Source organism: Triticum aestivum, chromosome 2B (genome assembly GCF_018294505.1).
Source record: "Triticum aestivum cultivar Chinese Spring chromosome 2B, IWGSC CS RefSeq v2.1, whole genome shotgun sequence".
NCBI lineage: Eukaryota > Viridiplantae > Streptophyta > Magnoliopsida > Poales > Poaceae > Triticum > Triticum aestivum.
Genome location: NC_057798.1, coordinates 593424915 through 593441826, shown reverse-complemented (window position 1 = coordinate 593441826; position 16912 = coordinate 593424915).

Sequence of the window (16912 nt, the reverse complement as noted above, 5' to 3'; positions counted from 1 at the left end):
CCAGCGAGGCCCAACCTTGGTTTTACCATTTGCCTACCTAAGCCTTTTTCCCTTGGGTTCTGCAGACTCAAGGGTCATCTTTGTTTTAAACCCCCGGGCCAGTGCTCCTTCGAGTGTTGGTCTGAAACGGGTAGACTGTGGGGCCACCACGGGGCAACTCGAGGCACCACGGGGCAACTCGAGGGCTGGTTTTACTCGTAGGCTGACCTATCCGTTGTGCCCTGAGAACGAGATATGTGCAGCTCCTATCGGGATTTGTCAGCACATCGGGCGGCTTTGCTGGTCTTGTTTTACCATTGTCGAAATGTGTTGTAAACCGGGAACTCTAGTCTGATCGGGTCTTCCTGGGAGAAGGAATATCCTTCGTTGACCGTGAGAGATTGTGATGGGCTAAGTTGGGACACCCCTGCAGGGTATAATCTTTCGAAAGCCATGCCCACGGTTATGTGGCAGATGGGAATTTGTTAATTTCCGGTTGTAGAGAACTTGACACCAGATCCGAAATTAAACGCATCAACGTGTGTGTAGCCGTGATGGTCTCTTTTCGGCGGAGTCCGGGAAGTGAACACGGTTTTGGGTTATGTTTGACGTAAGTAGGAGCTCAGGATCACTTCTTGATCACTTCTAGCTTCACGACCGTTCCGCTGCTTCTCTTCTCGCTCTTATTTGCGTATGTTAGCCACCATATTTGCTTAGTGCTTGCTGCAACTCCACCTCATTACCACTTCCTACCCATAAGCTTAAATAGTCTTGATCTCGCGGGTTTTGAGATTGCTGAGTCCTCGTGACTCACCAGATACTATCACAACAGTTGCAGGTCCCGATGATACCAGTGCAGGTGATGCAACCGAGCTCAGATGGGAGCTCAATGAAGATCTTGGTCATTGCTATCTTTCGTTTCATGTTGATTAGTAGTGGAGCCCAGTTGGGACGATCGGGGATCTAGCAGTTGGGTTATCTTCTTTTCTTTTGGCTTCGTCCATAGTCGGACTATGTGTGTACTCTGAATGATGTATGATTTATTTAAGTACTTGTGTGAAGTGGCGATTGTAAGCCAAATCTTTATCCCATTCTTGTTCATTACATGGGATTGTGTGAAGATGACCCTTCTTGGGACAAAACCACAATGCGGTTATGCCTCTAAGTCGTGCTTCGACACGTGGGAGATATAGCCGCATCGTGGGTGTTACAAGTTGGTATCAGAGCCATCCCCGACTTAGGAGCCCCCTGCTTGATCGAATCGCTGGCGTTGTTGAGTCTAGAACAAAATGTTTTGAGTCTTAGGATTATATATATCGGAGAGTAGGATTCTTTTTACTCCCCAGCCCGTTCGTCGCTCTGGTGAGGCCTCCTAACGTAGATGTTTTGACTTTCCTCTCCTCAAATTTCACTAAATTTTTTTTAGGATCACGCGGGTATCTTGGGATCGTTCCGATATTCTTATGACGAGAACATTGTTCTTGGTGCCTCCTGACATTTAGGGGTTGTGGCAGTGTCCCGGGGAGTTGAGCTCTGAGGTGTTGTTGTCATAATTTTATTGTTGCAGTTCTGAAATACCTGAGTTTTGCCGACATCAAAAATCTCTTTTATGCAGTTGTTGGTGAGATAACCTCGACGCCACCCAGTACTGGGGCGGGAGTTCGGGAGTATTGCCATAGCTCGTATAACAGATGCTTTTCGAAGGTTGAGGTACACGATTTCCGAAGGTTTTTGGTTATGTGTTGACGGATGGATATAGCTTGGATGTAGGGATTGTTAGTTTGGGTGAGATATATTGCTTCCCCTGTATCCCCAACACCAGATTGCATAACCAGAAAGTTTCGGGAGTTTTATAGGTGGGAATTCAAGTAGCTCCTAGAATATCTTTCTGACAGATGCATGATATGAGATTGGGGTTCGACGTCTAGTGGTACGCCTATCCACGGTCATTTTTTACAGTGGTCTCGTTGTGTCTTAAAGAGCCCTTGGCTATGCTGGTTCGGGGACACTTCGTATGTCATGTGCACTGCCTTGTACATGATGGTGATGTACGATCGAGCCCGTGTGGGCCCCACCACGAAAACTTCGGAAGGAATCTCTATCATATGTTTGTTCTGGCTTATTCTGCAAGCCAAATCCTTTGTTTTGTTTTATTTGTGGTATTCGAGTTGCTTCGATGTCTGAATGTTGAATCCATACCTTTCCTAAATGGTGTGCTCATATTGCTATGTGAATACTAATCCTTCTTGTTTACCGAGTTTGTCATCCCAATTCTATTTCCAACCGGTACGCTTCTCTTCGAGATGATCCCATCATTCTCCCCATCCGCAAGATCAATTCTAAGTTTTCTCAACGGTATCCATTCCATCTGCCCCAAGTTGCCTTTGTTTCCCGCCCTCCCACCTTGTTCTTTCTTCAAGGACTCAGATTTCTTAATCGGGTATTCATTTTATTGATGAGAAGTCTCTCCATTCTTTTCCGTCAATGTTCTTATCCGGTGATTCTTAGGAAGATACTAACAGAGCTTCAAGTTTATTATTCTTCATCTCTTTTCTTCTCCGGTGGATTCAAGTCAGTTTTTGGTGTTGATCATCTTCCCTTCCTCGTTTCAAGTGTTTTCATATGCCGGTGTATCTCTTAATCATTCCCCCATTGCTATTCAATTGTTCCGGAGTGCTGAAGATATCTTTGAAGATTCGTGTTTCCACTCTGCATCAATTCTAACTATTTCGAGGTTGTTACCTCATTCAAGCCATTTAATTCAACCGACGCAATCTCTCTTTTAAATTGTTCATCGGTGTGTTCTTTTGAGTGGCCCCTAACCCACAGGTCTTTTCCCAGGATCTTACCTGACTCTTCTAATTATCAGGAGCGATTCTCAAATTCATTTCCAAGTTTGATGTAAGAATGAATTTTCATCAGTCACATGCCTTCTCCAAGGTTGTTTTTAAATTCTTTTCATCTTTGGCTCAATTTTTTTCTTCTTCTTTTAATCCTTCCGGAGTGTCTCAACAATTCATGGTGGTGTTTCTTGTCATCATTCTCGGATTTTGAAGACCGAAGAAGAGTTCCTCTTAAATCCTTACCTGTTCTTCCAAAGATGCGTAGTTCAAGCTTTATGCCATCCTCATAATTGTTTTTGATTGTGACAATTCTTTTCTTACCATCCGGAGCATTTCATGAGTTGTTTCCATTTCTTTCCTCCGAAGGCCATCATGTCATAATTCTTCATTCTCAGCATGTAGCCATCGTTCTCCAAATATTACCAGTGCATCGTTTAAATACCCTCTAATTAGTTCATGATCTCTTTGTTCTCATGTATCTAAATCCTCTCAAGTATCTTCATTCGTTTTCCAATTCTTCCCGATGATTTGTGGCTTCATTACTTTCATTTTCAATTCTTACGGTGGTTCGTTCAAGAGTTCTCTTCCTTGGTTATCATATCAATTCATTCGTTGTTTCCAAACCCCACCGGTGGTTCGTAAAGAACATGCGGTGCCCCCATGTTTGGTTTTGGTAATTGATGACAATCTCTATGGACTAATGGTTGTCTTGAGTTATATTTGAAGGATCTGTCCATAGTCTTTTCTTGAATTCCATGTGTTGGTTTCAAGGAGTTTATGAGTTGAACAAGGTGCTATTAAGGAATTATCCAAAGATTGGTCATGTGAGTGTTGAGCTTATTGCAAGCATGTCTTGAAGAAGAAGATTGTGTGATCATTCATGTTTACCTTCAAGACATCATCCAAATGAAGAGAGTTGGAAAAATTCAAGGTTGATCAAGACTAAGTCAAAGAATGAATCAAGTTGATCAACACACAAAGCATAGAAGATGTACCGAGAGGGATCAAGCGATCCCATGGTATGGTAAGCATGGTCAATTACGCTTTGTGTACTAACCCATGGTCTTCGTGAGAGTTCTTTGTGGGGTTAGGTTGCGGTGTGCAAGTTCAAGTAGGATCATCATGAAGAGATCATATGCTTGAAGCTTGCCGTCCATTGTGGCGACAATGGACTTGTGAAGATGTGCAGAAGAGTGGCTCACCCATAGTGGAGTATGGGGGAGCAATCTCTAGTCTTCATTGAGCCAAAGTAATCAAGAAAGGTGGTCCATCTTGAGGAGGAGAAGATCGTCATCATCTAGCTCAAGTGGATCATGTGCAAGGCAAAGGTTTGCCCTTGATAGGTTTTCTATTTTACTGGTCTCACGGTAGTTGTGGGAGACCAGGTTATAGGATTGATTGCCGTACTATCAAGGGGAGCTCTCGATGAGTTGCTTGATCGTATCGTTCGTAGATAGCTCAAACCATTGCATCCTTGCATCATCTTTATTGGTTCTTGTTTGGTTCTTCTCTTTGTGAGTCTTAGAGCTTATGGTCATCTTGATGACAAGCTTGAGTTCATCGAAAACGGAGTTCTCATGCATCTTCTATGATGTTTTCGATGTTGGAGGGTATGCCGGTTCTTCTTGGTTGGAGGTTTAACTCCTTTGTTTGCTAAGCATACCTCCCCTGCCTCTTCTTACTCGCTGTTTTGATGCTACTCGTCTTGCTCTATCCAACAAGCTTGAGTTTGCTCAATTCGGAGCTCATATGAAGAAGTTATGGCAGTTCTGGTTTTCCTTGGAGTATTCTTTGTTTTCATGGTTGTGGCATAAGGTTGGTGCCAGCGGTAGTACCGCTGGGCCAGAGCGGTAGTACCGCTTATCGCCACAAGCGGTAGTACCGCTGTCCCACAGTGGTAGTACCGCCCATGGCCATAAGCGGTAGTACGGCTCCGGTTCCGTGCTGGTACCGCCTCGATTCGAGACCGATGTTTTTCATGTTGGGTTTTGCGGTACTAGGAGCGGTAGTAGTGGAGGTAGTACCGCTCCAAGCGGTAGTACCGCTCTTACTCCCGCAGTAGTACCGCTTTGGGGCCAGGGCCCTGTCTTCCTCGTCACCGCGGTAGTACCGCTGGGTGGGAGCGGTAGTACCGCTCTCAGCGGTAGTACCGCCCTGCCCTAGCGGTAGTACCGCTCTGTGCGGGGATGTACAGTGGGGTAACGGTTGGATTTTCCCCCTCCTATAAAAGGGGGTCTTCTTCCCCAATGAACCTTATCCCTTGAGCTCGTGTTCTTCCCCCATTGTTAACCTTCTTCGAGCTTGCTAACTCTCAATCCCTCCAATAATTCTTGCTAGTTCCTGAGGGAAAAGAGAGAGGAGATCTAGATCCACGTTTCCACCAATCACTTTCTCCTGTAAGTGAGGGGAACCCCTTGGATCTAGATCTTGGAGTTCTTCGTGTTCTTCTTTCGTTCTTCCTCTCATTTTCCTCCCTAGCATTAGTTGCTTTGGTGGGATTTGGGAGAGAAGGACTTGGGCACTCCGTGTGCCCTTGCCATTGCATTTGGTGCATCGGTTTGAGTTCTCCACGGTGATACGTGGAAGTGAAGTTTGAGAAGCTTATTACTCTTGGGTGTTTGGGCACCCTAGAGCTGGTTCCTCTTGGGTGCCTTGGTGCCCTAGACGGTTGGTGGTGTTCGAAGCTCAATCATTGTGGTGTAAAGCTCCGGGCAAGCATCGGGGTCTCCAATTAGGTTGTGGAGATCGCCCCGAGCAATTTGACGGGTACCGGTGACCGCCCCCAAGGGTTGCCAAAGTGTACGGGTTCGGTGACCGCCCCCAAGGGTCGCCATTTGTACGGGTTCGGTGACCGCCCTCAAGGGTCCCTTAGTGGAATCACGGCATCTTGCATTGTGCGAGGGCGTGAGGAGATTACGGTGGCCCTAGTGGCTTCTTGGGGAGCATTGTGCCTCCACACCGCTCCAAACGGAGATTAGCATCCGCAAGGGTGTGAACTTCGGGATACATCGTCATCTCCGTGTGCCTCGGTTATCTCTTACCCGAGCCCCTTTACTTATGCACTTTACTTTGTGATAGCCATATTGTTCTTTGTCATATATCTTGCTATCACATAGTTGCTTATCTTGCTTAGCATAAGTTGTTGGTGCACATAGGTAAGCCTAGTTGTTGTAGGTTTTGTGCTTGACAAATTAACCGCTAGGTTTATTCCGCATTTGTTCAAGCCTAAACCGTAATTATTTTAAAGCGCCTATTCACCCCCCTCTAGGCGACATCCACGATCTTTCAGTGCAAGACCTTCCCAAGTTGCGCTATTTCTCTTGTCAATCTTTTCAAGAAGAATAAGTGGCATGCCAAATCCGTTGCTTGTCATCAATTTAAATTGATGAAGGATATGCATGACATAATTCTTATTCTTGTTTCATCCAAGTGATTAATTCTTTTCTTCCGGAGTTTGTTCATCAGAAAGTAATTCTCGGTTCTAGTGTTTCATCTTTTTCTTTTCCGGAGTTCCAAGTTTTCCGCTTTATCTCGTCGCGAAGCTCCATCTAAATCATCGCAAGGCTTCACCTTGTATTTGCAACTTCTCTTTCTTTCTATCATCCTTTTATTACCGGAGTTCTTCATGGAGGCTCTACATGGTGGTTCGTCAAGTATTCCATTCATTGTTCATTTGTTCTTCAAGATTTCTCTCGAAGCAAAGATCTGCCAAGCTATACTCAAAATTAAACATGGTGCTCAACACATGTTTTGTTTTGAGGCCTTCAAGCATTCTTCATATTGCATCCGAAGTGCAATTCTTCCTACCTTATCTTTTGAGGCGGTGTTATATCATTCTTGACAATTTCCATTCTTGTTTCGTGATTCACATGTTGTCAAGAACGAGGTATTTTAAATCCATCAATCTCTTCATTGGAGTTATCTTGGTATAGATTTCACCTAAAGCCTTCCCTAAGGAATGTTGCTGTTGTGGTGTTTATCAATGATCCAAGTTATCTCTCTATCATATTGGTGGAAGAATTTTTTCACCTCGTCAGTGTTATCAATTATATTATTTGTTTCCGTGTGGCCGGTTGTCACCTCATAATTTTGAGAAGTATTCCATAAGCCCACTAAAAGCTTATTCGTTTCATTGTTGGTTTTTCTAACAACTCAGTTGTAACCTTCTGAGAAGGGTGCTTTCCAAGCTCATTTGTGGCAGAAGTTGGCATTTCCTTCTCCATTCTGTTATTCCAATGATCTATCTTCTATTCTTTCTTCCGGAGGCTTTGTGATGTTGCTCTCTTCACTCCTCTTCTCGTATTGAGGATTGTGTCCTTTTTGTGCTTATCCATTCAACTGGAATGTCATGTTTTTTTTCTCAAGTTCTTTTCATCTTATCAAGTTTTGCCTCTCTTTTCAATCGGATTGCTGTCTGAAATCCTTCTTACCCCTTGTGCCATTCTTTCAATAGTTTTGGAGGTAGTGTGTTGTTGATTTCATCAAGTATCATCCCATCTTCTCAAGTTCATGTTCTATTCCCTCCATGTTCAACCGGAGTGCTGCCTGAATTCTTCCTCTCTCATCTTGTTTTAACCAGAGTGGTTTCGAATTCTATCTTGTCCATTAAACTCTTGATTCATGTCTTTGCAACCTTCAAGTTCTAATGTTCTTTGTTCCTCCTTTCTAATGGATTGTTCACAATCTCGTTCATCTCTGTTGTACTATTTCTTTTAAATTGATCAACTTCTCAAGGTTCTTTGGTTTCACTCATTGGTCAAAGAAGCAACTTAGTTTTACCTCTTCTCTTCCTCTTCCGTTTACCTCCGGTGCCATCCTAGATCTCGGGACGAGATCCTCTTGTAGTGTTGGAGTGTTGTAATGTCACATCCTTAGTTCTGGTATGCACTGGGCTAGACCTTCGTGTGAGCATCATGTTTAAATTCAAATGAAATTTGAATTGAGGAATTTTCAAAAGCCTCAGAAGACCTCTAAAAATAACCAACATTTAAAATCTCTCCAAAGAAGTCCAAGAAAATGTTCCTCTTAGTCTCTGAAAATATTGGCAAGAGGTAAAATTCAAACCAATATTTTTGGTATCTCAGAAACATTTATTTTGGGCCTTTGAATTAATTCAATAACTATTTGCGTTGGATATATATTTTTATATAATTAATATATGTCCAATAATTCTGGAACATTTTATGTGGTTTGGTATATTTTAGTTCTAGCCACATAATTATTTTCAGGATTTTATAAAATGGTTTGGTGTTAAAACTAAACCCAAAACAAATAACAGAAATAGAGAAGAAAATAAAAAAGAGAGAGGAAGGACTGACCTGCCCTACCTGGCCATCCCTGTAGCAGCCCAGCTGGGCAAAGCGAGCCCGGCCCACTAGGGGCAACACTGTCTTCTTCCTCTTGCCAGGTAGCTCCTCCCTGCCTGCCTGGCTGCCCCCTTGTCGCCCTGGACTCCCTCCGCAACGCCACGCACCCCCTGGCCCCCCCCTCACTCTCTCCCATGCCTCTCCCCTCCTCTACTCTCTCTCTCACCCGCGCCGAGCGCGTCCGTCACCGCCGCTCACTGCCACCGCGCCCACCGCCGTCCCCTTGCCCCGTTGCCGTTTCCTCTAGCTCCGCCTTGATGCCGTGAAGCTTCAAGCCAAAGAACGCACCCGCAGATGCCCTGCAGCGTCGTCACCGTCGCCATCTTCCTCGTCTGCTCCGACGAACGCCGTTGCTCGATTCACCGACCTCCGAGCGTCCCCGAGCACACTAAGCTACTCATCGGCCTCTCTGTGAGCTCCTCCGCTTTTCCCCTCTCTTCCCCTCATCATTTTCGCCCTCTAGCTGCAGCCCTGGACTCGCTTGAGCCGAACTCCGGCCGACGCCATGAGCTCCGCTCCGGCGAGCTCCGCCGTCCCCGCGGCTTCCCGCTTGTTCCACTAGATGCGCGCCGCCCCCAGCTAGCCGTAGTTCCAAATGGCGCTCGATTCCATGGACTACAGCGCGACCCCGAGCGCCACCGCCGCGCGATTCGATCGCCGGCGGCTAACCGCCGTTGTTGATGACGTGGCACACTTAATTAGGGGCTAATCACCCCGCTAACTAAACCATGTGGAACTGATGTGTGGGCCCCAGGCCACGAACTAAACTAGGTTAGTATTAGTTTAACGCTAACTAAACTTAGTTAGTTTAATTGACACTGACAAACGAGACCTACAGGTCAGGGTTGACCTGGACCGTCTCAGTTGACCGCTGACGTCACACTCATGCCAGGCTGACGCAGTAAATCCTTTTCTGGATTTATTCTTATATAGGAAATTCCAGAATTTGTTGCAAACTTCAAAAATTCATAATAATTCAACTGTAACTCCAAATGAAGTAAATTATATATGAAAAATGATCAGAAAAATCCAATCTATCCATCTGTACCATTTTCATGCATGTTAGAACAACTTTTGTTCACTGTTAGGTCAATTCAATTAAATAGCATTTGAATAATCACATATGGAGTTTGAATTTGAATCTTGTATTCAAACCAACTTCATTTAATCTGTTGCTAGTTGCATTAGCTCAAATCACAGCATATTGCCATGTCATGATCATGCATCATATTGTGCATTGCATTGATTGTGTTCTTCCTTGTTTGCCGGTGTTTGTCCCCTCTCGATAGACATGGTTCTGACGATGAGATCGATGACACCGATGAAGAGATATACTATCTTCAGAAGTGCTAGGCAAGCAAACCCCCCCTTGTTCATTCCGACAGAATCCCACTCTCTCGCTCCTGCTCTCTTTTACTGCATTAGGACAACAACGATTCAACTGTTACATGCTGCGGTAGCTGAACCCCTTTATCCTCTGCATGACTTGTCATTGCCACAGTAAATAGATGAAACCCACTAGCATGAGTAGGAGTTGTTTGAGCCCTGATGTGCCTACTCATTCATGCTTGTTTGTCATGCCTGCTACTGCTTAGAGTTGAATCAGGTCTGATTCATCGGGGATGAATTGGAGGTGTGTGAACATGTCCTACTATGTGTGAGCTAAGTGCGTGAACACGATTTGGTAAAGGTAGCGGTGAGAGGCCATGTAGGAGTACATGGTGGGTTGTCTCATTGCAGCCGTCCTCAGGAACTGAGTTCTGTGTTTGTGATCCATGAAAAGCTACTACCACACATTGGGATCCTTAATTGACTCTCTCGACTTATTAATCAACATGATCTCTGTCAAGGAGTTGCAACTAGTTTCTGGTGTTTGTAGGTAGTGTTAGTAGTCTACCAAGTGGCACCAGGTACAGGTGGGCTTGGGACAGACTAGGCACAGTGGCCCGGTGTACCAAGTGGCACCCGGATGGTGGACTTGGGAACCCTGCACACATCGTTTGGGGCCGTGAGCGACACCCCGGCCGGATCTCCTTGCGGATGGAACCCGAATAGGCGATAAACCTAGACGAGATACTTGTGTGGTTAGTCAGGTCATGGCCGACTCCCTCGCCAGGCTTCCGCTTGAAGGTTGCCGAGATACACAAGGTGTACATGGCGGTAAGTGGCGAGAGCGTGTGTGAAGAAGTACACCCCTGCAGGGTTAATATGATCTATTTGAATAGCCGTGTCCGCGGAAAAGGACTTCTGGGTTGCCTATATAGTTCATAGACAAGTGAAATTGGATCCTCTAAAATACGCAAGATAAGCGTGAGTGCTATGGATGGCGTTCTCGTAGGGAGACGGGGGCGGATCCATAGTGGTGTATTGATATGGGGAATATGTGGACTCGTGTGCGCCACCTCGAAAGAGTTACTTGCAGTCGTAGTTGAGGATAGCCACCGAGTCAAAACTGGCTTGCTGCAGTTAAACCCCACCATCCCCTTTGTTGATAATGATGCATATGTAGTTAGTTCTGATGTAAGTCTTGCAGGGTACATTTGTACTCACATTGCTTAATTTATGTTTTTGCAGAGAGACTTCAGTCTCGCTAGTAGTTCCACTTGGACTTCAACGTTTAGCTTGTTACCTCAGCTACGATCTTGTGCCCTCGGCAGGATCTGATAGACAGTCAGGCTTCTCAGCCTTTTTCTTTTGTAGATGTCTGTACTCAGACATGTTAAACTTCCGTTTGTGCTTGACTTGTTTGCTCTCAATGTTGAGTCATGAGACTCATGCTTGTAATATCTCGCTCCTCGGAGCCTACTGAATAAAATACTTGAGTTGTAGAGTCATGTTGTGATGCCATGTTGTATTTGCACATATCGAGCATATTGTGTGCATGTTATTGAAATGCTTGGTATGTGTGGGATCTGACTATCTAGTTGTTTATCCTTGGTAGCCTCTCTTACCGGGAAATGTCTCCTAGTGCTTCCACTGAGCCTTGGTAGCTTGCTACTGCTCCGGAACACTTAGGCTAGCTGGCATGTGTCCTTCTTCGTTCCTATGTCCGTCCCTTCGGGGAAATGTCACGCGGTGTCTACTGGAGTCCTGTTAGCCTGCTACAGCCCGGTTTACCGGAGTCCTGCTGGCCCAGTTGCTACAGCCTGGATTCACTCACTGATGACCGACACGTTCGTTGCTGGGTCATGTATGCCTGTCCCTATAAGTTAGTGCCACTTTGGGTTCACGACTAGCCATGTCAGCCCGGGTTCTTTGTCATATGGATGCTAGCGGCACTATCATATACGTGAGCCAAAAGGTGCAAACGGTCCCGGGCCAGGTAAGGTGGCACCCGTGGGAATACCGTGCGTGAGGCCGCAAAGTGATATGATGTGTTACATGCTAGATCGGTGTGACTTAGGATCGGGGTCCTGACAGCTTTGGTATCAGAGCTTGACTGCCTGTAGGATTACCAAGCCAAACTGGTCGAAGTTGAGTCTAGAAAATCTTTAGTTATATAAGGGAATTGATTGTGGGATGGAACGTAAGGCTCTTTTTACTCCTTATACCTTATGCCCTTCTGATCTGAGTCATCTTATCTTTCCTACGGGGTTAAGGAACTAGGCTTTCTCTTCTTTCTATCAGGATCACGTGTTACTAATCCGTAGACTTATTGGATTGATGGATTCAAGCCTTAGTTCAGTTCCTACTATCTCCGTGTATTCATAGTTGATTTCAGAACCTTGATATTGTGCTTCTGAGTGGCTATGCCACCATTTTTCTAGCATGTCTCCAATCTTTTTGAGCATTTACAGCCGTTATGCTGTCCGAGTCGTCCCAGGTTTCTAAATAGCCTGATGCATTTGCAAATCCCTTCTTACCGTTCTGATGTTCCTTTGGACAGGTTAACCACACTAACTAGTGTGTTGAGGTACTTCATTGCCTCGGCATTTATGTTGGAGCTATTATTATGACCCTAGGTGTCTTGGAGCATTACCTAGTAATCTAGCCATGCTTGAGTTCCCAGTGTGATGATTCTGGCCATCATTCTCGAGAGCATCTCGTGATGCCACTTAATAGTAGGTATTCTATTCCTGGGTTTTTGAACCAAGATTCACCCTACTTACTTCATGTTGATAGTGTTGCTAGTTCCTTTAGGTTATTAGTAACCTTTGCATTAGTCCTCGAGGTCCGTGGTATTTCCTTCTTCCAAATAGTATGAACCACTTATGGCAGAAGTTTGTTGGATCAAAAGATCATAACAGGAGTGCTCTCGATGAGTTCTTCATTTTATATTGTGACTCTGCCAGTTCTACCTTCTTCGCATGGGTTATCCGGAAGAAACCTGTCAAACTTGGTTCGACATACTAATCTATGCATCCACAACTCAAAAAATCATTTGTTCTTTTTTGTTGTCCTATTTCAATTATCTTCCGACCTTCGTCTATCAATTGATAGTCAAGAGTATGCGTGCATTCGTTAATCGATGCCTACTACTCTTGTGGTCCGTCAAGCCATTCTAGTTCAGAATGACTAGGAGAAACAAACTCCAGTACCTCATCCATTTCTAGGATTGGGTCAAAGCAGTTGTATTCCGTAGATCAAATGCAATCAAGCTTTTGGTCTGTTCCACCTTGGAGTGTTACCCTCTTTACGTCGGGTTTGTCATGAGAATTGCACCATCTCTTGTGAATTCTTGACGTAGTGATACTTCTCTCCATCATTATTCATTTCTCGGTTCCCGTGTTGTTGCAACCAGAATGTCGACAAGTGAATCGTGATGTGTGAAATCAATACTCCTAGCAACCTTGTTGCTTGGTAGTTAAAGGACAATAATTTCATTCTTAGCGTATTCGTTCTTGAATCATCATTCTAAGATAGATCGTGCTACCTAGTACTTATTTCCGGTGCACCTTTCGATCAATGAGTTGGGGCTATGCCAATCCCTTGCTTATTTGATCATCTCGTCTTGCCCTGAAAAGCAAGATTGTTCTCGAGCTTAATAGCATATCGGTGGCTCGTGATTTTTCGATTATCTTCTCAGAAGTATCACCAGGTTGTCACCTGACTGCTATGTTGAGGTCGTGACCAAGTTGGTTTTTGAAACCACCCTTTCTCCAAGAATCCGTGTTGGATACCCCTGAGCTAGTTGGTTAAGCTAAACGACAACTTGGAGAGTTCGAAGATAAAAGCTTACCTAAGTTAGTTCGTTTCAAAGGGATATCCTGGTGTTGGTGTGTTTTGAAGAAAGATGTATCTTCATTGGTTGATCCTCATGGTTAATTGCTGGATCTATTATCTTATCCAAACTTTGATTTGGGTGTGGGCTATCCTCAAATCAAATCAGAACCAACGATGTTCGTAATGTTGTCTTACTCGTGGTTGATTCCTCGAGCATACACCATTATATCTTCTGGGTCTGACCAATGCTATCACCTATTCACATAATTATGGAATTCCATCTTCATGGAAACATGGATAAAATTGTTGTTGAGCCCATCGGCAACATCCTTACCTTTTTAATTTTGTTGAACATTAAGCTAGTGTTGGAAACTTGTGTAAATGTTTTCTTCATGACCGTTCGTGAAGCATATGCTTGGAAAAGAAGTGACTTCCTCTAATTCATGTGCATTTGATGCAAGTTGCCGCCGTGAATTCGAGAAAGCATATTTTTACCTCCTCTGGAATCATCCCAAGTCAGTTATGCACGTGCGAAGTATTCTATGGTCTGTTAGACTGATCATCTTCATTCCATATGAATTCCCTAGCACACCAAGCCACTAACTGATTTGTTCCAGGAAAAGGAATTCCTTCATAAGAGCTAACCCGGGCTTATACAAGGACTTCGATATCCTCAATGATGGTTCCCCACCCGAACTCGGTAGTGTTTTATTATAAGACTACTACGTGGTCATGCTTGTCTGGGACAACGTGTTCACATGTTTGTAGCAGAACCAGCTCATGTTTTGGAGCTTACTACCGTAGTCCATTTCCCGAGAATCTCGCAACGTCGTCTCGTCGATTTGTGTTGCAAACTATCCTTTTCTTTCTAGACTTGATGAGTTTGGAATATTCTAACACCAACCAAATCTGAATCTCAGGCTGATATGATGGTTGGAACGTTTTCCCAAGAACTATAATATTGGCCTCTTTGTAACCCGGTAAAATGGATGTTGTGGCCAACACATCTAGCTGGAAGACCCATTATTGTAGGCTCTTGCTTGACAAAGTTGGCTACCTCCCCATAAGGATTTCGTGGGATTTACTCCCCAATTGACCCTTATGGATTTTTGAGATCCTGAAGTCCGACCTTTTACTTGATGTTCTAGATACCAAACCATGTAAATGGGTTACGCTAGCACATCAAGGAGAACATTAGAAGCGGAGTGCTAAATGTCTCTCGGTCGATCATCCAGATTTTGTTTCCTTGGCCTCGCTAAGGTGAAATCTGAGAAAGTGTTATCTTCCTTTGTGTCTGCATCATCCATCACTACTCATCATGGTAGTATGTTGTGTTGCCAGGATCCTTGACACGGATATTGGTAAAACTTTGATGAATATGGAAATGCTCAAGTTCTTGAGAGCATGTGCAAGTGCTAGGCTTTATCGTTGGCATTAATTGCATATTGCTCTCAGTTTCCTCGGTTATGCTATAAGCTTTTCAAATAGTGGACTCACCCTCTACTGTTGAGCTTCTCCCCAGTTACTAAAATCATCCCTTGTGTTGTTTTCAACAAGGTAATCCACATCATCCATTCTAGCCCGAGTGTGTCGTTCTCCCGAACTCTGTCAAACGATCGTTCGTAAATTGCCTCAGGCTGGTGAGGAGAGTTCCAATGATCTATGTATCAAAAGAAATTCCTTTTGCCGCCTGAGGGAATAATTCTACGAATCACCTCTCCCAAGGTGCCCCATTATGGTATCATAGTATTTGTTTCCTCGCTACTTTGAAACCCTCGTCAAATTGTTTCTTCCGTCCCTCCTGATGCATGTCTTGCCTCTCAGCTCCAGAGATGTTTCTAGTGAGTTGATCTCGTGATCATTGAGATGATCCTGAGTCGTTCGATCTTCGAGAAGATCGATCCTTCTAGAGTTTCCTTCTCCTCTCGTTGTCACGTTGGCTGGAGTTCTCAGAGCAAGACGTCGAGACAAAGATGGTGATCGAATCGACATTCTTATGAAGTGCAACCTGGATCATGAAGATTGTGTCAGTTTGCGTTCCCCCTTCATCTTACCCTACGCTTGAATCTTGGGGCGAGATTCTTGTTTAGTGGGGGTGAGTTGTCACATCCTTAGTTCTGGTATGCACTAGGCTAGACCTTCGTGTGAGCATCATGTTTAAATTCAAATGAAATTTGAATTGAGGAATTTTCAAAAGCCTCAGAAGACCTCTAAAAATAACCAACATTTAAAATCTCTCCAAAGAAGTCCAAGAAAATGTTCCTCTTAGTCTTTGAAAATATTAGCAAGAGGTAAAATTCAAACCAATATTTTTGGTATCTCAGAAACATTTATTTTGGGCCTTTGAATTAATTCAATAACTATTTGCATTGGATATATTTTTTTATATAATTAATATATGTCCAATAATTCTGGAACATTTTATGTGGTTTGGTATATTTTAGTTCTAGCCACAATTATTTTCAGGATTTTATAAAATGGTTTGGTGTTAAAACTAAACCCAAAACAAATAACAGAAATAGAGAAGAAAATTAAAGAAAGAGAGAGAGGAAGGACTGACCTGCCCTACCTGGCCATCCCTGTAGCAGCCCAGCAGGGCAAAGCCAGCCCGGCCCACCAGGGGCAGCACTATCTTCTTCCTCTTGCCAGGAGGAGAAGCAACTGCGTGCCCGGCGCGCAGGCGAGCCGCGCCAGCTCCTCCCTGCCTGCAACGCCACACACCCCCTGCCCCCCCCACTCTCTCCCATGCCTCTCCCCTCCTCTGCTCTCTCTCTCACCCGCGCCGAGCGCGTCCGTCGCCGCCGCTCACTGCCACCGCGCCCATCGCCGTCCCCTTGCCCCGTTGTCGTTTCCTCTAGCTCCGCCTTGATGCCGTGAAGCTCCAAGCCAAAGAACACACCCGCAGATGCCCTGCAGCGTCGTCACCGTCGCCATCTTCCTCTTCTGCTCCGATGAACGCCGTTGCTTGATTCACCAACCTCCGAGCGTCCCCGAGCACACTGAGCTACTCATCGGCCTCCCTGTGAGCTCCGCCGCTTTTCCCCTCTCTTCCCTGCATCATTTTCGCCCTCTAGCTGCAGCCACGGACTCGCTTGAGCCGAAATCCGGCCGCCGCCGCGAGCTCCGCTCCGGCGAGCTCCGCTGTCCCCGCGGCCTCCCACTTGTTCCACTGGATGCACGCCGCCCCCAGCTAGCCGTAGGTCCAAACGACGCTCGATTCCGTGGACTACAGCGCGACCCCGAGCGCCACCGCCGCGCGATTCGATCGCCGGCGGCTAACCGCCGTTGTTGATGATGTGGCACACTTAATTAGGGGCTAATCACCCCGCTAACTAAACCATGTGGAACTGACGTGTGGGCCCCAGGCCACTAACTAAACTAGGTTAGTATTAGTTTAACGCTAACTAAACTTAGTTAGTTTAATTGACACTAATAGACGGGACCTACAGGTCAGGGTTGACCTGGACTGTCTCAGTTGACCGCTGACGTCACACTGACGCCAGGCTGACGCAGTAAATCCTTTTCTGGATTTATTCTTATATAGGAAATTACAGAATTTGT